Here is a 21931-nt window from a genome sequence, read left to right on the forward strand (position 1 = left end):
CTCCCCATAAAACATTTATGTCTATCCATCCACTCACTTTCTCTGTGCTTAGGAAACCATTTAAGTATTCAAATTAATGTTCATTTGTAGATTAAGATTGTGATTATTCTTAGTGTAGTTGCTAAATATTATCATGGATTACCCTGTGTTTTCACAAATTAGTTTTCCTGAATTTGCTCTGTTTCTTTCTTTATTGTTCCACGTTGAACTGTTTTAACAAAGCATGGCACACTGAGTTGCTTAAACAACACCATATATATATGGTATATATGTTTAATTTCATAGTAGTAGAGTCTAGAAGGCCAAGTTCAAGGTATCTGCCAATGTAGTTTTTGGTGAGGACTCACTCTGCTTCTACTGTGCCAGTGGTTAACTTCTTGAGATGTCTTCATATGGTGTCTTTATCCCTTTTTCTACAGACAGCCATTTTTGGTGACTCTTTTTATAAGGACATTGATCTTATCAGATCAAGGCCTCAACAGTATGACCTCATTGAACCTGGGGTATTTCCTTCTGCATTAATCTTTAAGCACTTCCTTCCAAATATATACACCATAGAGGAGTCAGGGAGTCAGCATGACTATGGAGGTTTACAAAGAGTGAGTCCATCATAGTCATTTATTGTTATTGCTTCATTCTTATCTTCAGAAGCTTGGCTGAATTCCTAAGATGTCCTCAGTTTTTGTTATATAGATTTTCTTCAGTTATTATTGATTTGATGATAAGTTTTTCACAGACTCTGTCATATTTTAAATTTGGCCTCATGCTTTTCATGTTGGTGCAAAATTTTCCAGATCTCTTATTATTTTTTCTTTCCTCATGGCTAGTTGCTCTAATGTTAACTATGCGCTTTGACTTTGTTGATATAAAATTTCAATTAGGTTTATTTGTTGTTTCAGGAACTGAAAGACTGGGTTCAGTGAACAAAATAGGAGCTCATTGAAAGGATTGTGAGCTAACTTGGAACACTGCAGGACAAAGCTGGACAATGAAGCACTGACAAATTCTAGAACAGTCTATGGAGACTCATCCAGTGTCCCATTTGCTGTTCATTTTCTATGTAATTCTGCTCAAAATTTGTATTACCTACAGATGAATAATCATTGGTTGCATTACAGATATATGTTTTTCTATTTTGCGATGTGTCACTTTGGAATGTGTGAACAGATAATGGAAAATGGAACATTTTCCCCAATGTTTTTGTTATCGTAATTTTTTCCCCCAAGGTAGGGGTCTCACTCTAGCTCAGGCTGACCTGTGTTCACGATGTAGTCTCAGGGTGTTCTTGAACTCTTGCCTCCTGAGTGCTGAGATTAAAGGTGTGCATCACTGCACCTGGCTGTTATTGCATATTTTTAATGTGACTGGAATAAAGAACAAATATTATTTATATTTATTTGTGTTGTGTGTGTGTGTGTGTGTGTGTGTGTGCGCGCGCGCACATGCACATATGTGTATGTCCTCCCAAGGTTACCGTTGCAAATCAATGCTTGTCCAGCTTTATAGGGTTGCCTGGGGAATTAAACCCAGACCTATAGACTTTGCAATCAAGTGCCTGTATACACTGACCTATCACTTCATCCCCACCAAATAAATATTTTATGTCAATGAATTTCACAAAAACAAATCTACTATGGTCTGTACATCTTGTAGCTATCTTTTCATTACAAAAACAAAAAGTGTAAAGAAAAAAAAATATTTTGCCTCCCAGTCTTGAGGGAAAGTTTTATGACGGAAGGAACAAGGATGGCAGAGCAAAGGCTGGCCATGACCTCCTTGCCACGCAGGTGAAACCAGCAGCGGGCACACGAACTAGGCCCTGTCATAGGGGAGCCGGCTACAATGCTGCCCCCAGCAACACACTCCCTGCAGCAAGGCTCTACCTCCGTAATAGCCACCAACTGGGGAAAAAAGCATTTAAAACACATGAATGTTTGGGGGACATCTGATTCAAGCCACCACAGCGTATTCAAAAAGAGGCATGAGCCTCCCCCTGCTTACTGCAGGCTGTGTTCCTGTACTGAGTGTGTAGAAAGAGGAGGTAAAGTAAACCTGCCCTCATGTACACCACAGCCCAAGCCACTGCTCCTGGTCTGTACTATGAATGGGGAGACACAGAATTGAAAAGGAAGAGGAGGAGGAGGAGGAGGAGGAGGAGGAGGAGGAGGAGGAGGAGGAGGAGGAGGAGGCAGCAGCAGCAGAAGAAGAAGAAGAAGGAGAAGAAGAAAGAGGAGGAAGAGGAGAAGAAGAAGTGGAAAAAGACTCATGGCTTACGTGACAATGGTTAGTCTCAGTGGCTGTGCCGCTGAGTGGATCATAAGCATGATAACTTCATTAGTGAGTTAATCCCTTTATGAATTCACAGCTAAGTGGGTGAGTAGGAGTGGGGCCTACTTGGAGGAAGTTGTTGTGTCTTTGAAAGCCACCTCTTCGCCCTCTCTTTGCTTCCTTCCTGCCCACCATGAGGTAAGGAGCCTCCTCTGCTGCATCTACCTGCACCATGGTCAGCCTTGTCGTAGGCCCGTAGATGTGGAGTCAGCCAAGTGTGCACTGAAACTTCCAAAACCATGAGCCAAAATGAATTATTACTAAATTAGGTTGTTTATGCCAAGTATTTTGTATTTTATTTAAAAAAAGGCACACTCCTTTAATCACAGTACTTGGGAGGCAGAGGTAGGAGGATCACTGTGAGTTTGAGCCACCTGTGACGACATAGTGAATTCCAGGTCAGCCTGAGCTAGAAGTGAATCCCTACCTTAAGAAACCAATATAAATCAGCTCAATTTAAAAAACCGTAGTTGATTACTATTTGTCATCAATATATTCACCCATGATAAATCTAGAGACCGTAGAACACTATTGTGTTTCATTTGGGGTCTTGATTAATTTTTTATTATATGAATGTGGATAATCAGGTGGTCCTATGTGACTGCTAGTCAGAGCTGTTCTCCATCCTATACCTCATAAATACATCAGCTGTCTTAACTGGAGGATAATTTCTCCATTTGAAAGAATAATACATAATTTCTTCTGTATGTATATTTTGAGGGTTACTTCCATTGTTGTCTACAGAGGGGGGATTTAAATGCTGTGAACTCAACTTCACTGAATAGAATTTTTGAAATGTCTTCTAAACAAAATTTCCTAACATTTGCACATTCAACATTGCATAACATATTTTGTAAGAATAGCCAAGATATAGTGGATGTTTCCATCTGAGGGTAACACTCAAAGCATTCATAAATATTTGGCCCTGGAAGAGACTAGCTCACCACAAGTATAACAATGGTCGAGTATGAGATACACGTGTGAATGCCAATGGGATAAGGTGTGGAGACAGAGCTCAATTTAGGTGTGTTGCCAGAGTTATTTCTCCTGACAGAATGAAGATATTTTAAGGAAATATTTGTGTCATCCCTTTGTCTACTAGAGCATTGAAACAACTGTCCACAAGGAATTGGAATTTCTTTAGTAATCTCATTCCAGCACATAAAAAAAGACTTAAGCCTAATGTCAACCAGCATATTTTTTTCTCCTGGAAGTTCCATATGGTTCTCACAATTTGCCAGACAACTTTGTAGGAGACACTGAAGCTGAGACGATGGTGATGGCCAGGACCCTCTTTATTCAAAACTAAGCCTCCTATCTGGATGCTAAAGATGGACTTGGGCTAACTGTGTACTTCACTGTGTATTCATCTTTCCCATGTGCCTAAGTGGAATGAATCAGCCTTCTCTGCTTTTCACCATACACATGTCTGTTTAGCTTGCTAAAGATGGATCTCTGAGCTCGGTTTGTTAGGAATGCCAGGGTACGGGCCCTGACCCTAGAAACTCCAGTGATACTAAGAATGGCAGACTCTCATGTTACAGTGGGAGTGACAAGGGACATTAGAGGAAGTATATATAAAGATGATTACTGGATGCTGCAATGACATGCTGGAAACTGCCAAGTGAAAGCTACTTCACTTAGCTAAATAACTGCTTTGAGTGACTTCATTTACCTTAACTAAGGCACACAGAGTAAGCTGCTTTTCTCTTTAAGGGCCTCCACTTCCAAGCCTGGAGAAGGAGATAGCTTTTCAGATTCCAGAGATACACAGTATAAGAAAAACAACAAAAGGAGGCACTTTTCATTCATATTTATTTATATCCATGCTCACATATATGCATGTACCTATATTTGCATGCATACATTATGTGCAAATATTCACGTGTTCCCTATGTAACGGATACAAAAAGGAATTAGCATATGCTTGCTCATACTAAACGAATGGCGCAGTCACTGTGAATGAGTCAGTACGGCGCTCGCACGTGGAGTAAGAGCATTCTCAGCTGGACACAACATGCTTCGTAAGTAATCTCATGTCCTGCGCAATCCTCCTGGTCAAAAGCGGTGGTTTAGGATTGGGGAGATGGCTTAGCGGTTAAGGTGCTTCCTGCAAAGCCTAAGGATCCAGGTGCTAATCCATAGGGCCTACATAGGCCAGATGCACAAGGTGGCACATGCATCTGGCGTTTGTTTGCAGTTGCTAGAGGCCCTGGTATGCCCTCTCTCTCTCTCTCTCTCTCTCTCTCTCTCTCTCTCTCTCTCTCTCTCTCTCTCTTTCTCATAAATAAAACTAAAAAAATTAGGGGAAAAAGTGGTGGCTTAAACTAGTGGGTAATATTGCGGTCTCGATGTTGCCATTGTGTGACCTGGTTAAGGAGGTTTAAGAAGGAACAGATTCTATTCCAAATAGAGCAAGATGAGCTTCTGAAGTCACAAAGACAGTGATGCAGTGTTGTAACCATGTGGAAAGAGGACGGACAACACAGTGAAGGAAGCCCAGCCCGGCTCCAGGCTTGCATCTCCTGGGTGTGGGGAGGGGAAGCAGGAGACTCATACAATGAATGGTAATCCAGATAGCCGTGATGGAAAGTTGCAAGCAGTCCTACCCTCAGAACAAACTCACACACCTCAATCCCAGTTGCAGATTTTGGGGAGATGGTGATTCATCTGGTAGATGCACTGCTGTGTAAAGAAACCGCATTTGTTCATTCTATTTGACTTGGAAGACAATAGCCTGGCACCATCTTCAGAGGAAAGCTATCTTTCAAAATTAACCTGCCCTGGCAAGTACAAGTCAGGGACCCAGAAATAAACCTGCCGTCGGCCCAGAGTGAGGGAGCTCTGGGAAGCAGTTGCATGGAGCAGGAGGGCTGGATGCTAACAAGCTGGAAAATGGCTCAGGCAGTGAAATGCAGAGAAATGTCACCCCATCCTTGGCAGCTGAGAGCATACCTAATCAACTGAGAATGCTACTAGAGTCTGAGAGCTCTGAACCTGTGTTCAGTGGGCGGATCAACTTTTGAAGCCATCTAATCTGTTCACTGCCACAGAGCCCGGGAAAGCTGAAGAGCTTAATGCTTAAGGGGACTTGAGAGTGTAAAGACAGGTACTCAGCCCACAGATCTGGACTTAGATTGCTTCCCCCTCTCCCAACAAAAGTGGGAGACACTTGCTGTCCACCCTGGGGGATATGATCTGGAAGATGTCAGGTGGATGAGAGAACCTACCCAGCCCGCACACTGTAAAGCTAAGTGTGACAAATGCAGCCCTTTGGTATATGAAGAAGGGAAGTTACTCAGGTGAAGATTGCTCCAATACAGGCTCAACAGTGTGTGTGTGTGTGTGTGTGTGTGTGTGTGTGTGTGTGTGTGATGAAATTAGAAAGGGGCCTGTGAAAGGGGAGGAAAGAGCTTTCAGAGGGAGTTAAAGTAACTGAATACATGTTAAAAAATGTAGAAAAGAGAGTACTATGGACTATTTGGGGATAGAATGGACCAGTAAGAGGAGAGCATTGGGCAAGGGGGGAGATTACGAACCAAGTGTTATGGTATATATGTATGGATGTGGAAGCACATTATTTTGTTTGTTAACATTTTTAAAAAGATGGCAACCTTGGCTGGGAGAAAAGCTGCTTTTCTTTGTAATTCTTTCCACCATATGAATTTATTATGTATTCAAAGTAATAAATGAAAAATATTTTGGATCATAAGGAATGTTTGACATTGTGACTTTGAAAGCAGGAATTAAAATTGCATGAGGGTGCATATTTACTGGACATCACAATTAATGTTTACCTTAAAAGATAAAAATGCCTACAAAAACTCTATAACTTTGATTACTTTCTAATATGTCTTCGCAAAAATGTATAAATCAACATTGCTTTTTAATGGTAACTTTAATATGTACATTACAATGCTTCAGAGCTAAATAGAAATTATTAAATTACTTGACTGTAATACTTATATATAATAGCTATTTTTTAATTTCAAGCTATGACCATACATTCAAAAGAAGACTTTACAAGGCATTTTCAACATGTGGCCATAGTGTTACCTTAGAGGAAAGACATTAAACAGTAAACCATATCCTCCTTATAAGCAATCATTTCCTCTGAAAGTTAGCTGAACTGTCTCCAAATCTGAATCAATCAATTTGCTCTCCATTTTTAAACTCATTTTTAAGCCCACCAGTTATCCAAATAGATATTAAACCAGAAGTATCAGAACCAGATTATTTAAATATTACCTAGAGAAGTGTATTATGTTCCAATATCACTCAAATTGTAAAATAAATGTGTCAGTTATAAAAAGCTAAGTGTATGTGATAACCCATCACCTGCACTCACAGTGGTCCGACACCTCCTGACTTTGCTTTCTGAAGCTAACTCTAATGAGATAACCCATCATCTGAACTCACAGTGGGCCATCTCACTGGAAGTGGATATCTGACACTGACTGTACTGAGATAACCCATCTCCTGATCTCACAGCCATCCAGCACAGTTTCTGATGCTACTGCTTCTCTGTGGCTAGATAAACGGGGACTGTGGCTCCAGCCTTTCTCTCTCCAAGACAGGATTTCAACAGCGGCATAAATGCCAATTAGGGACAAATAGCAGTTTCTTGTTTCTGGGTATGGGGAATACTAGGGAAGTTCTTATCTCAGAAATTGAAGGATATTTCACTACAAACCAGGTTTTATCATTAGATGTAGGAAAATTTCTCCCCGACTCATGGTACTGTGATGGTTAACATTCACTGTTAACCTCAGTGAATTTGAAATCACCTTGGAGACAAATTTCTGGGTGTGTCTGTAAGGGTGTTCCGCAGAGTTTTCACGGAGTAAAGAAGACCCATGTTGATTGTGGATGGTTCCATTCAATGGGCTAGGGTTTCAGAATGAAGAAAGCAAAGGACAGACTAGAAACCCACTGATCATTTCCGTCCCTTGTATCTTCTTCCTTGTCTTCCCAAATGTGAGGAGTTCCAGATACAGACAGCTGCTAGTATGAACTCAATTGCACCTCCCATACTCCGATGGAGTACATCTCCCTAACTCTGTGCCAGAATATGTCTTTCCTTCCCTCCCCTTTTTTGTTTGCTTATTTTCAAGGTAGGGTTTTGCTCTATGCCAAGCTGAATTGGAATTCACTATGTAGTCCAAGGGTGGCCTCAAATTCATGGTGATCCTCCTACCTTTGCCTCCTGAGTGCACAAAGCCTGGCTACCCTTCCTTGCTTTCATAAATTTTGTGAGGTATTTTTGTCAAAGGAACAAGAAAACTAACACACCTATTAACCAAGAATTATTTTAAGATAAGATATAACCAGAAATCTCCAAAGAGGGGAAAACATCCCATTAGAGAATAACTACTCTACCCATACTTCACTTGTTTTCCAGACAGATGAAAAGAGTAAACAGAGAACTGCATATTTGCTCTGAAAGTTTCTGCCTAAGACTGTTTCACAACCATTTTGTTTACATTTCCTTGACTAAAATATGATTATATTTTACTTACTACACCAAAAGGAAGTGTGATTCTACCACATTGTTAGGAGGAGAACTAACCTATATTAGGAGGTTAATATTAATGATTATCATAATAGCATTATATATTTTTGGGGGAAGTGATTTTTTTTCTGTTTCTCAAACAATCTATTTTATAATAAACCATGATAATTCTACCCCCACTTTCCCCTTCACAAATTATTCCCACTTCCTCTCATTCAGTCTCTCTTTTATTTTGATGTCATCTTTTCCTCCTATTATACTGAGCTTGTGTAGGTAGTGTCAGGATATTGGAAGAGTGCATTGTAAGGAGTCCTATCTTTCTGTTGGCTCTTACATTCTTCCCACCATCTCTTCTGCAACGGACTCTGAACCTTGGAAGGTGTGATAGAGATGTTTCAGTGCTGAGCACTCCTCTGTCACTTCTCAGCACTATGGTGACTTTTGAGTCATCCCAGGGGTCAGTGCCATCTGAAAAGAGAAGTTTCTCTAACCATAAGTGAGAGTGGCATTAGTATGTGGGTATGGACATTAAGAAAAGGGCTTACCAGGCAGTTTGGTGAGCATAATATATGCAATTAGCCAGGCATCATCAGGCATCAGACCCCTAGGGATTATGAGTTCCTCTGTCATAGGTTTTCAACATCAGGCATGTGTTCCCACCCATGGAGCGGGCTTCCAGTACAATTAGAGAGCATGTGGAGTCCCCCATAACAGACATGCCACTATTGCACCTCTGCGTCATTTGACCTGGATGGCCCAACTTAAGGCCTACAGCATCCACTGTTGTTTGTCTCCACTGATGTCTTCTCTCTCTCTCCCATGGAGCTCCATGGAGCAGAGCTTTTCCCAACTTTCTGTCAGCTGGTCTATAGGGAGGTTTTCAGCTCAGCTCCAGCAAGATTTCTTAGTGACCTTGCAGCCCAAGCATTTGGAGTCTTTAGCAATAGAGTCTTACCATCTGTTTCTGTTGGGAAACCAAGAGTCTCAACAATGGCCTGTAATGTTTTGGGGCATCTTGGACCTCCCTGGCCAAGCATTCACTGTAAGGTATCCCATCTCTGGCACTGAAAATTTTCTACTAACAATCTATGACTTCTGCATGCACCATTATCCAAAAGAGCAGGTTTCCATATGGCTTATTCACACCTTCTTAGATGTTGATTAACCTGCCCCCACCCTTCCCCAGCTACATTTGTATTTTCATTTCAAAGCTTGCTCAGACAACTCTAGGAAAACTTTATCATAATTATTTTGGCACTATAATATATAATAATTTTTATGAGACCCGGACATTTCTTATATATTTCACATAATTGTTCATTGCTTATTTCACGCAACCTTGAGGTTAGGTAAAGTTTTGTAATATTCTTCCATATTTTACAAAATTCTTTGAAATGATAATTACATATTTCTCCCATGAGGTATGTAATGCCAGCTCTACTTATACATGAGAAATTTGGGGCTATAATTTCCCATGCACTGAATGGAAGTGCTTTATTTCGAATGTAGGAAGATGAAGTCCAGAGTTTAACATTTTTAAAGTTGTGAATACTAACTTTTTAAGCATATACAAGGGGGTTCATTAATACCTGTCTAGTTGAACAGGACAACTTTATCTGATTGCCGGTCACAGTGGTCGGAGGAGAATGTGAACAAATGCTGGCTTGCAAGCTCTGCAGAGTCCTTTAATGATGAAAGTATTTGTCTACATCAGTCAATACGCTGTTAAAAGGTAAGCCTTCCTTCCTGAGAAGAGCAGCAGCTACTGGCAACAATCTTTCAATAATATTTGAGAGGGAAACAGTGTATCACCAAGAAAATGAACACTTTCTCCCTGGAAAGCCCACGAGCCGGCTGTCATTCTCTGGCCCCAGCAGGTGGCTCCTGGAGACACCGACAGTCAATAGACTTCAAGAAGACCAAATAGCTAAGACTCTGCCGTGTTTCACTTCTCAGCGGTGGCAAAGGCATCCTTTGCTTGAAGTAGCTCCGAGGGCAGCCCGATCAAGTACTCCAGCGTTCCAGGCTCACTGTCTCCGCCGCCGACAGTGCAGAACAGACTCCACCACGAGGAAGAATGAAGAGAGGCTGGGGAGAATGGGCAGAAGGACAGAAATGAGCTGTGCTTTGGTGGAGGGACGTGAGGAAGGTGGCTGTCAGAGTACCTAGCCCGAGCGAGCTCTCCTCTTGACACAGAGTCCCAGGAATCAGCAGCAGGTCAGCCTGCGGTCTACAAGCTTGAGGTTCAAATCACCTGTGGTGAAACGATCACTTGACAATCACTTACATTATAGACGATCTATCTTTCCCACGATTGTGGTGTCAAGATCATAGTTTCTTTGAACTTTGGGATAAATAAAAGCTCTTTTACTAACACAGAAACTTCAACCACTGATTTCCTCATTAGACCTGACAGACACTGCTATCCAGCTCTGTGTGCCTGGTTCCCCATGAACATGTTTCCCATGTCTCCCCAACTTTATCACTCTCACTAAGCTCACACTCCTTGTTCCTATCCACTTACAGATATGCAAGTATCAAATGTAGCCTGTAGAAACTGAAATATCATTAACGTTGACCACGTGATGTTTAAGTCGATCCTTTTACACACTTTCTTCGTGGTCTGAAGGGATGAAGCTGGTTGTAAAGGAGGCAGAATTGGAACCATCAGTTTGCAGATGATTATAAAAATGTGAAATGAGGGCTGAAGAGATGTCTAAGTGATTAAGGTGCTTGCCTGCAAAGCTTAGTGGTGTGAGTTCAATTCCCCAGTGCCCATGTAAAGCCAGTTGTACTAAGTGGCACACACATCTAGAGTTCCTTTTCAGTGGCCGGTGTCTGCTTTTTTATCTCTCTCAAATAATAAATAAATAAATAATGTATATGCAAAAATATGAAATGGGGGCATGGTGGCTCATGTCTTTAATCCCAGTACTTGGGAGGCATAGGTAGGAAGATCACCATGAGTTAGAGGCCAGCCTGAGACTACATAGTGAATTGTGAATTCCAGGACAGCCTGGATTACAGCAAGACCCTACCTTGAGAAAAAAAAAAAAAAGATGTAACAGAGATATCAAGTGACATGAGGTAAAGGGAACCCCAGAGAACTGTGGAATTACATTCACTAGGTTCAAAGAGTTCTCCCAGAAGGCACAAATTGGGAGGAGCTTCTCCCTACAGTGAGAAATGTCTATGCAGAAGTAGGTGGTAGAGAAATTTGCAAAGATGTCACAGGTAAAGGCATGTGGGCAGTAAAACGCTCAGGGGAATTGTTAGGAACTGTTCTAGGTAGCGGTCTGGTCCTGTTCTCATGAAATGTGCTTGGAAAGCTACTGCTGGAGAGGCCTAGCTTCCTGTCAGAGGCTTTCTGGGGGAACGTCACCAAGACTAAGAGTGCAGCCGCCGGTTTGCAGCTAGAACTTTGTGTAAAGCTGTGGGTGAAATGCTCATGGAAAGAATTTTCAGAACTGGGCCCATCAATTATGATCAAAACATTAAGACATATAGATGCCAGTGTCATACAATGGCGACAGGAAGGTCTTTTGAGAAAATGTTACTGAGAATTGGATGACAATAGGGTAAAAAAGGTTAACCATTTTAGACACTGTTACCCCAAATCAGTTCAAGACTGACCATGGAACAAATCATACAAGATAAAACTTAAAGGTTCTAGACCTGAAATAAACTATTTTTTTTTGTCTAGGAAAATCTGATAATAATAAATACACAACTAAAATTCAATATGATTACTACAGAAAGAGATGATTTCAAAAGATAGCAATAAGAATACATTCACGATTTTTATCTCAGCAAAAATGATCTTTAAAGACCATGGGAAACAGGCTTGAGCCAAATATTACAAGAGAAACTATAAAAAATAATGAATAATCCATGGAGGGTTTGCATTGTGATATTTCATCAGGGAGTTATTAAATAAACACTTCACAGTTATATATTTATATAACACTTCACATTCCCCAAATTATTAAAAATTAGCAATAGGATATGTGTGCGGGTATGGGATATCTGGGATGGCAATTTATCGGAAGGTGTGGACAAGCACTTTGCAGAACTACATAGCAATCCACATGAAGTAAAAAACATCTCCACTGCTAATGAGCAATGCCACACTAAGTATTTTGCTCAGAAAATTGATAGCCTAGGTCCACAGAAGAATGTGGATGAAAATATGTATAGCAATTTTATTCTTAGTAGTACTACATTTGAAACAGCCCAAATTTCCTTCCAAACAAAAAAGAGTGAACACTTTGAATCTTATAAAGTGTATTTATTTGTAACAGAAAAGAAGGAAGTCTGGTACTAAACTGGACACTGTATTGAAGAGGAAAAGAAATGAAGGGATTAGCATGCCTACTGAAACAAACAGCATGTAGTTTAGTTCATTAAAATTCTTACTGATGTTAAATTTAGTTGAGAAATGTGATAAGTATTTGCAAGAAAACACCTGTTTTTAGATAGCATGCTGCTTCCCTGCAGGGAAATAGACACCATGCATTTATCTCCTACAATGGTTGAGAAAAGCTGGATATATTTACCTAGGCAGGTATATGGCTGCATCTGTATGTGTATGATTGCCCGGGTATAACAAGAGAACAAGTAAATCTAATAACTTGATAAAATGCTTTCAACAATAAATCTAGATAGAAATTATGTAGTTGTATGAGTTTTTTTTTTTTTTATTTGAGAGAAAAAGAGAGAGAGAAAGAGAATGGGCATGCAAGGGCCTGCAGCCACTGCAAACAAACTCTAGATGTGTGTGCCCCCTTGTGCACATGTGTGGCATTGCATGCTTGTGTCACTGCATTTGGCTTACGTGGGACCTGGGGATTTGAACATGAATTCTTAGGCTTTGCAAGTAAGCACCTTAGCTGCTAAGCCATCTCTCCAGCTCATGTATGAGATATTTTTTTAAGTTGTGGTATATTTCATGTGAACTTAAAAATCATTTCCTAAAAATAACTTAAGAAATGGATGATTAAGGAATGCATGGATGAATCCCAAAGTGTTATTTTGAATGAATAAAGTCAAACAAAAAAATCACTGCTTATGGTATGAATCCTCTTAAATGGTGTTTTAAGAAAGAATAAAATGATCTATAATACTAGAAATTAGGAATAAAAGAGGACATCCAAAGGTCATGGAGTTGCTCTATGTCTTGTTTTCCTTTTCAGTTGCATATGTTATGCATCTACTAAAGTTCATGGACTTGTGCTAGGATCTATACATTATACACCAGGTAAAATTGATCTCAGTAACTTTAGACTATTGTACAAACTGTATTTTCAAATTACCAACTAGGGCAACAATGCACATCACCCAGAAATTCAAGTTGTATTTTTGATCAGTATTAAAAAAAAAAATCCTCTCATGTTTTGATATTATCACTGCTAGCTAACAGAGGATGTCACTAATTATTTGATTGTTTTATACTTTATTTGATCCATTAGGAGAATCCATCTATGTGAAAAAGTTAATTAGAAATACAATTAAATTTCCAGAGATGTGTTGCTAAGTAACAATTAGTATTATGGAGAAAATTCCAAAAAACAAAAGGACCTTAATCTGAAGTTTTTGGTAATATCAATATCAATTTGGCCAAGTTCCAGCTACCAGAGGCAGAAAGGGAGAGTGTCATTCCACCGCTAGCATGAACTTTACCTACAACACGGGCGTAAGCTGTATGGGCTGAAGCAATGCATCAAACTCTCTGTGCTGCCTGACATTTGCTAGCGTAACCAGCATGAGTCACTGGAGGTGGTTGCCTATAACATAATATCAGGGACTGGGTGACATGTTAAAAAATGTAGCTTTATTGTAGCTCACAGTTTTTGAGGATGAAGGTCAAGGGGCCAAATATTGTGAGACTGTCTTGTTGTCTTGATGTAGCATATGGTAGTGCATGCCAGAGATGGGGAATGGACATTATATACACATAATGTGTATGTGTGTGTGTGTGCGCACATGTAGGTGTGTGTGTTTGTGTTTGTCTGTGTCTGTTTTCTCACTCTCTTTTCTTTTCTACACTAAAATAATTGGTTTTAATTATTTAAGGCACACATTGCAAACATTAAACCAAGTCTGGCTTTTACACTGTGAGTCCTAATTTATATATTAATGAAGATAAAAGCAAGCTGTTATCTATGTAGATGGATGAAGGTTAAAGGTTCAGAGTGATTTATTTGGTAATTTTAAAGTTTCTTTGGCCTGGAACACAGTCATCACAAGTCTTTATGTCCTTCTAGGTGAACCACTGTTTACCAGCTCAGCAAACTCACAATGCTACATGACCTAGAACTGAGGAACCACAGTCTTCCTTTTCTTTCAGATATCTGCAGGGTATCAGCAAGAAAATGATCTTCCAGCTTCTGGCTGTTATTTCTAGCCACTTCCTGAGCAGGTGAGGAATGGGAGGCCTCAGGTAGACTTGCCGCTCAAAACCACACGTCCTCTTCACCACTGTGACACGACAGGAATTCCATATATATACGTATTTGTTGTTTACTTTTATTTATTTATTTGAGAGCAACAGACAGAGAAAGAGGCAGATAGAGAAAATGGGTGTGCCAGGGCCTCCAGCCACTGCAAATGCCCCCTTGTGCATCTGGCTAACGTGGGTCCTGGGGAATCGAGTCTCAAACCGGGGTCCCTTGGCTTCACAGGCAAGCACTTAACCGCTAAGCCATTTCTCCAGCCCTCTGCGGATACTTCCATTGCTTGAGGAGGACACCCACATTTGACTTCATTGTCGCTCTTAGGCCTCCTCTTATGAACCACCTTCCATTTTTCACTGTCATTCTATTCTCATTTTGGCATTCAGCTCCTGAAGACTTAAACCTGCCTCATTTTCCGTGTTCACATAGCTACACTTGAATGGCCAAGTCCTCCCCAAATCCATCCATGATAGGTTTTCTTAGCCATAAAATAAATGAAATCTAGCAGAATACAGACTGTACATCGTAATTCATCTGGGTAATTCACTTAGTGTTCAGACAACAAAATGTAAGAATGCTCAGTGGGTAAAAAAAAAAAAAAAAAAAAAAAGAAAGACACTATTATAAGAGTCCACAACTACACTTGGCAACTGCGAGAAAATGAACTGGAAGACATTAAGATTTCCTGGTCCCGGACTGAGACACTTCCCTTCTTGCTCAAGGATTTCTGCACTCAGTGGTAGTTCTCAAGTAATTTTTCCCATGATAACCAGGTGTCAAAAGAAATAAATTCTCATACGTGCCCACCAGCATATCTCCTTAGAACTTATCTTCCTATACATCTGCAATGAGAACTCTGTGGCTCAGAAATTTCTAGAATGTGCATAGTGCACACCATATCAACTTTTCCGCTATACACTACAGAAATCTTGCCATTTGTGATGACTGATTCTTCCTCAGCGTGTGCCATGAGATTTTTTTGTAAGAGATGGCATTTTACATGAGTCAAAGAAGCGTCTCGAACAGTCCATGGAGGTGATGCTCTTCTTCCTGTTTTATTTATAAAGCCTGAGGGCTGAAAACATGGAAGCACCAGCCTGGTCACTTTTAATACTAATCACTTGTCAAAGAGCCCATCTCCAAACTCCATAATCAGATCGCATCTCCCTCTCCCTCTTCATAGTTCACAATGGGCACTGCATTTCAAATGAGGAATGTAGGGGTGAGGGGGCCTCAAGGACAGCCAAAGCAATGATCATAATTCCACTTCTGTCTCTTCATTCAGTGACTCCCCAACACCCCACACGTTGGCTGCTTTATCTGTATAGGTCAGGGAGCGTAAATCCTAGCGAGGGTCGGCAACTAGCTGAATAAGCACTGGAGACTGCTGATGGTGTCCTTTTTTTTTTTTTTTTAAACCTGGTGGCATCAGGAGATGTTTGCAGACACTGACGTTTTCAGGATCCTGATAGTTTCGACAAGTATGGCCCTGAGAAGTCTTGATTTTGTGTCATTTCTGATTAAGGGGAACCTGTCCTCATAGTGCCTGTATGTGAGGCAGTTCTTTCTCTGGGTTTCAAATTCAGGCCTTTTTGAAAAATAGACTAAAGGGGGCGGGGAGTCCCTCTACTGACTTTTCCTTGTCCAGGGATTGATTTACTTTAATTGAAGACTGTGGACTCTGATCTTAAGTCAGTGGGATGGTCCAGAATTCTTTAGTAAATGGTGTCTAATGAGCATTGATGAACAGACCCACCATATACATTAAAGTGGAAAAGGATTCTGCCGATCTGTCCTCTGACTGGCAGCTTCATATTTTGTTTCTTGCTGAAATTTCTGTCTTTTAAAAGCCTGGAAATTTGGTAAACCTTACTAAATTCCAGCCAGTGCTCCCTGTGAATATTTTAAGGTAAAATATTTATTCTCTGCTGTATAACCTGGTATTATGCCTACATTGTTATATAACTATTAACATATAATTAATATTTATAGCAGCTTTAAAAATGCCTAAATATATTCTTTCCCACCCTAGCTTTTATGAAACAGTGAATATAATTCTGTTTTGATTTCCAGATTTTTGGTATGTGGTAGTTATATTATTGTGAATAAGAAGCAAAAAAAAATCATAAAAAATAGATCTTGACATTTTATCTTAAGTAAAAACTTGGATGTATATAAAAATTTATTTTTCTGAAAGTTGATCTGAAAATTATTTCTATTGTGAGAACTTCAATAAACTTTGAATCATAATATAATTCACATTACTTAAATCAAATTGTAAGAATGAAAAATAAGTATACGGAATACTTAAAATTAGGAAACTATACCTGAAATATTGATAAGTGAAAATCAGGTTCCGAATAAATATAATGGCTATAATATTTGTGTTGCTGTGATCTTCAATGGAATTTCAGATTATGGTGGGTTTTTAATTTTTACTGTTTACATATACACTCTAATGGGAAATTAACTATGTAAAATCATTTACATATGAGGATAATAGGAGCTGAAACCAAATTCAGTCAATTGAATTTTTTTTAAAGCTTTTAATAAGTAAGGAAAAAAGCAGAGTCATTTTATTTTATTTTATTTTATTGTTCATTTTTATTTATTTATCTGAGTGTGACAGAGAGAGAGAGAGAGAGAGAGAGAGAGAGAGAGAGAGAGAGAGAGAGAGAGAGAATGGGTGCACAAGGGCTTCCAGCCACTGCTAATGAACTCCAGATGCATGTGCCCCCTTGTGCATCTGGCTAATATGGGTCCTGGAGAATCGAGCCTCGAACCAGGATCCTAAGGCTTCACAGGCAAGCAATTAACCACTAAGCCATCTCTCCAGACCGAATCATTTTATTTTTAAACACTGTTTATTTCTGCTTATTTCTGTTAAGCTTCCAAAGTATTCTTCTTGTACTAAAAACGAATATTCCAAGGCTCAGGGTCCATTGCGGAAGAGGTGGCAGAAAGAATGTAAGAGCCAAATGAAGGGTAGGACTGCTTACAACCTGCTCCTTCAGACACAAAATGGCCTGGGTATCCATGACCTCACAGTGCCTGATACCACCTACAGAAGAGCATCATAGTAGGAGGAAAAGATGATAACATCAAAATAAAAGAAAGACTGATTGAAAGGGGGAGGGGGTATGATGGAGAATGGAGTTTCAAATGGGAAAGTGGGGGGGAGGGAGGGCATTACCATGGGATATTGTTATGGAAGTTGTTAATAATAATAATAATAATAATAATAATAATAATGGAACTTAAGTGAGTGAAAGTGATTTCATACAAGTGCCAGTTCATGGGCTCTGTATTCAGTAGACAAGTAGAAAAACATGAACTAGGCAGGAAGGAGCGGTGGAACACGCAGGGTTTATATCAGAAAAGCAATCAGTGAGGGGGTTCCAGAATCGCAATGGCGATATCTTAAGATACTTCTTGCCTCCTTCCCTTTTTAAAATATACTTTATTTCTTGTTTGCCTATGAGAGGAGAGAGAAAGTGACTGCTAGAGAGGGCGGGGGGGGGGGGTGAGAACGGGCGCACTGGGGATTCCGGCCACTGCAGGCGCTTCAGCTGCCTGTGTCCCACGCTCCTATGTGCCTCCTTTCTTACATTACCCTTTCCTCTGCTTCTCCTGCCTTCCTGTTTCCCCTCCTTATTTCATCTTGCATTATTCCTTTGCCATCCTTTTTTTTTTTTTTTAATTGAGCTCAAATTATGCTGTGACACTTGGGATATAGATAAGATCTCCATATTTATTCTTTGGGAGAGGAAAAGCCAATATACTCTAACCAGCAAGTTAAAAGTGACTTACATCTCTGACATGCAATAAAGGAAAAAAAAAACAAAAAAAAAAACCACCTTAGAGTGAGCTGACACAGCCACTAAACGTACTTGCTTACAAAGCCTGATGACCTGGGTTCAATTCCCCAGTACCAGTGTGCACCAAATGTGTGCAGTGGTGCATGCATCTCAGGTTTCTTTGAGATGGAATGAGGCCCTGGAATTCTGCTGTATTCTCTCTCTCTCTTTCTCGGTCACTCTGCATCTCTCACCTAAATAATAAATAGCTAAAAATAAATCCGAGTTATGGATTAGTAATTTCCAGAAGGATTTTGGGGAACCTGAGAACACTTTGCATTTAGAATGTGTGATCCAGGAAGTATTCTGAGAACAACAGGCATTTAATAAAAGCCGAGAAAGAAAGTTCAGGACCTAAAGCTTCTAACCCAGACGCTAAGTGAACGTGGTGGGAGAGCGGCTTGAGATGGTCCAGAGCGGAGGGAAGTGGATGGGTCATGCCTGATCTGACGTTTTAATCTCAGAAAAATGGGTATTTCTTGAAGACTCTCAAATCAGTACACCAAGTGAAAAGAAACCAACTCTAAAAGACTGAACCAGCTGCTATGTGCACTGTGAACAGACACTACTTAGCCACCTTCAGATTCAACTGAAGCCAATATTGATAAAACCTAGAAGCAGTGAAAGCTTGGAAAAGGCCTTCCAAATTTGCAGTATGCCCTGTGTTCCTTTCAGTAGGTCTGGCCAGTGAGGGTGAACTGTGAAGAAAAGGTCTGTGCATCCCTGCTCTGTGTGGGACTCTGTAATTCTAGTTGCTTACTTTGCAAAACGGACAATGGACTCTTTCTAGTCAGTTCGGGTTTTCTTTTTTTTTTTTTTTTAAATTTTTTATTTATTTGAGAGCGACAGACACAGAGAGAAAGACAGATAGAGGGAGAGAGAGAGAATGGGCACGCCAGGGCTTCCAGCCTCTGCAAAAGAACTCCAGACGCGTGCGCCCCCTTGTGCATCTGGCTAACGTGGGACCTGGGGAACCGAGCCTCGAACCGGGGTCCTTAGGCTTCACAGGCAAGCGCTTAACCGCTAAGCCATCTCTCCAGCCCTCGGGTTTTCAATATCAAGGGACTTTCTTTACAGACCATCTCTAAGTACACGAAGTAATCACTCACCTGTCATTACTTTTTGATAAATACATTCAAAAATATAAATAAATGTAGTCAAAATAAGGGAAGATTGTTTTTGAAAGGGCTGGCCTTTTTGAAAAAATGTGATACTTGGGACAAAATTTTGCAACTAATTTCCAAAGCAAGTTACAATAAAAAGATTATGTCTTACCTAGAATCCAAACATAATGGTAGAATATCTTGCAAATGGAAGAAAAACTAGTTTTAATTCATTTATTATTTTTTCTATCTTCTTTGCCAAGAGTTAGGCTCTACAAAGTACTATTTCAACAGCTACAAGTTTGGCTAAAAGGAGAAGCATTGTGTCATTCCATGCTAATTGCACAACGCAGGTCTGGCGGTAATTGTGATGTTGGCACGGCCAGAGCTGTGAGTCTGTTTAGAAGGGTATTTCTGGAGATTAGGTTCAATGTTCATATCAGAACTGGGACACAGTATAGTTTTTGATAACATTTGAAAATCTCATCTAGATGAAAGGAAAAGAATTAAGTTGTTTATAAGTGTTTGCCTACTTCACTCTGTGGGGTTGATGAAAATAATGGCTAAAATGAATTCATGGACATTTAAAGAGACTAAATATGTCCGCAAAACACACAGCTGAGTGTAATAATACGACTACGTTGAAGCACTGAAGAAAGTTAGGAGAAGAAATATTTTTGGAAAGAAAATAATGGAGTCAGAAAGAGGAAAAATTGCCTGGGAAAGCCAAGAAAATTCTAGAACAGATTGCTCTGTGTCATACCATGTATCACTCTTTGCTCATCTTCAGGAACTTGGAGGAAAAATAAATAGATGACAGTGAGTTTCATCCAAACATGATGATGTGTGGAAATATGCCACAAGGCAGAGCATGGATGTCCAACTGCACCCAGGTTACTTGGAAAAAATAAATAAACTAACAAATAAACACCCACAAGTCCTGGAAGCTACCTTAGTTATCCAGCCTGATTCTCTCAGATGAGAACGTGAGTTCAAAAGTCGCTAGCATAGGAGGGAAGCCTGGAGGTAGAAGCCAGCCGTTCTCTCCTGATTCGCCCCTACATCTCGCCTCGGCTCAGGGGACGCAGTTGCCCCACGTTGGTGTGTTAGTCTTATTGCTGTGTGCCCTGAGGGCCAGGAAGTATGGAAGAACAGGTTCACCTCAGGTTAGCATGTGAAAGAGTGATGGATGACAGAAACAGACATGTCGCTAACCATGGCAAAAACACATAACTCTCTCATGCACAGAACTGAAATTTGGAGTGTTTTGGAAGCATTGTTTTCCACTTGGGGTTGCTACCTTTTCTGCTCCCGCTTCCCCTCCAGGAAGGCTTTCCAACCATTTAATGCTCTAATTTCTTCGCTGACTTTAAAAATTTTTCTTTTTATTCAGTTTCCGTTCTTTTTTTTTGGGGGGGGGTTGGTCTTCTTCCTATACTTTGCGATGATATTGTACGATCTGTATGTTAAACAGACAAATTAAAAGCCTTAAAACACCTGTCATCTCTCCAAGTGCTCATGGATTGGCTTGCACAAAAGCTCAGGAAGAGAGCTCAAAGGATCCCATGTGCACATGTGTCTGTGTGTGTGTGTGCGTGTGCGTGTGTGCGTCTTTTCTGAACCTGCTATTTCTACCTTAATGGATATTCCTTCCTTCCTTCTACTCAGCATCACTCCCTCTTGCTTATATTCTTTTTATTTCCTTTCAGGACATTATAATCCCTTGCTCCCATGTCCAGTGTCCCCCAGGCTTAACCAAAGCAGAAAACAGTATTTTGGGGGGCTCTCCAGAATGTCCAGTACTAAACTCATGCTTACTACACTCTGCACCCCTGAGAGAGGAGCTGTCAAGCGTAGCTGCCCCCCGCTGACTGGCTGGCTTTCCGTAGCTGGTGTGCACCAGCAGTGCACTGATGTGCCAGGTGTCTCTACCCATCTCCAGCAGCAGGAGCCTCGAGAAGGACACCCACAATGGCTTCAGCGCGGCGGACAGTCACCTCTCAAGTCTGAATATTGGGACTATGCGCCTCGCTTCACTTCGCCTTTTGGGGCAGAGCTGGTCTCCACTAGCAGTTTTCTCCTGACCTGTCACACCTGCCGGAGCAAAAGATCATGGACATCTTTGCCTTTATTTTATATACATATTTTTATTTCTCTCCTTTTTTCTTGCCACTTGCCATGTGACTGCCTTTATAATTGCCTGAGGTGAAATGGTCTCCACTGGCTTCTGGATTTATCCCATAGGAAATTGGTTTGTGTATAATTGTTGAGTCAGCATTTCTGTGTGGCCGGGTAAAGAAGACCTGGGCTTTCTATAATACTATCTTTCTTGCAATATCATTTAAATTATGAATGAGCCATTTCACAGCAAGTTGGTATTTGAACTGATGGTCAAACTCAGAATGTCTGGCCTTGAATTGACACCTAAATTTATTGATCTTACGTAAATAAGAGACACAAAAGAAAGATGACTGAGTGTGGAACTGATTTCTAAGACCAAAATGATTTCAATGTAAAATTTAAGTTTAAGAGTAGCTGAGTGTTGAATGTTTTTCATCAAGACAACCTGAGTGTGGGGAATGATGGTGTATATTTATAATAAGAGCACTCAAAGATGGTCAGCAACGAGGTGCCTGAGTTCTAGGCCAGCCTGAGCTTCATAGCAAGTTTAAAGCAAAC

The 21931-nt window shown here is 40.4% G+C and overlaps 1 non-coding gene across 1 annotated transcript; it reads left to right on the forward strand.

Annotated features, from left to right (window-relative positions):
• The first annotated feature begins 1984 nt into the window (after positions 1–1984).
• On the forward strand, positions 1985–2118 carry LOC123453455. The gene has a single exon (XR_006632836.1). It is a non-coding gene; the product is annotated as a small nucleolar RNA SNORA51 (small nucleolar RNA).
• Positions 2119–21931: the final 19813 nt, after the last annotated feature.

This window comes from Jaculus jaculus, chromosome 11, assembly GCF_020740685.1.
Source record: "Jaculus jaculus isolate mJacJac1 chromosome 11, mJacJac1.mat.Y.cur, whole genome shotgun sequence".
In the NCBI taxonomy this organism is placed as follows: Eukaryota; Metazoa; Chordata; class Mammalia; order Rodentia; family Dipodidae; genus Jaculus; species Jaculus jaculus.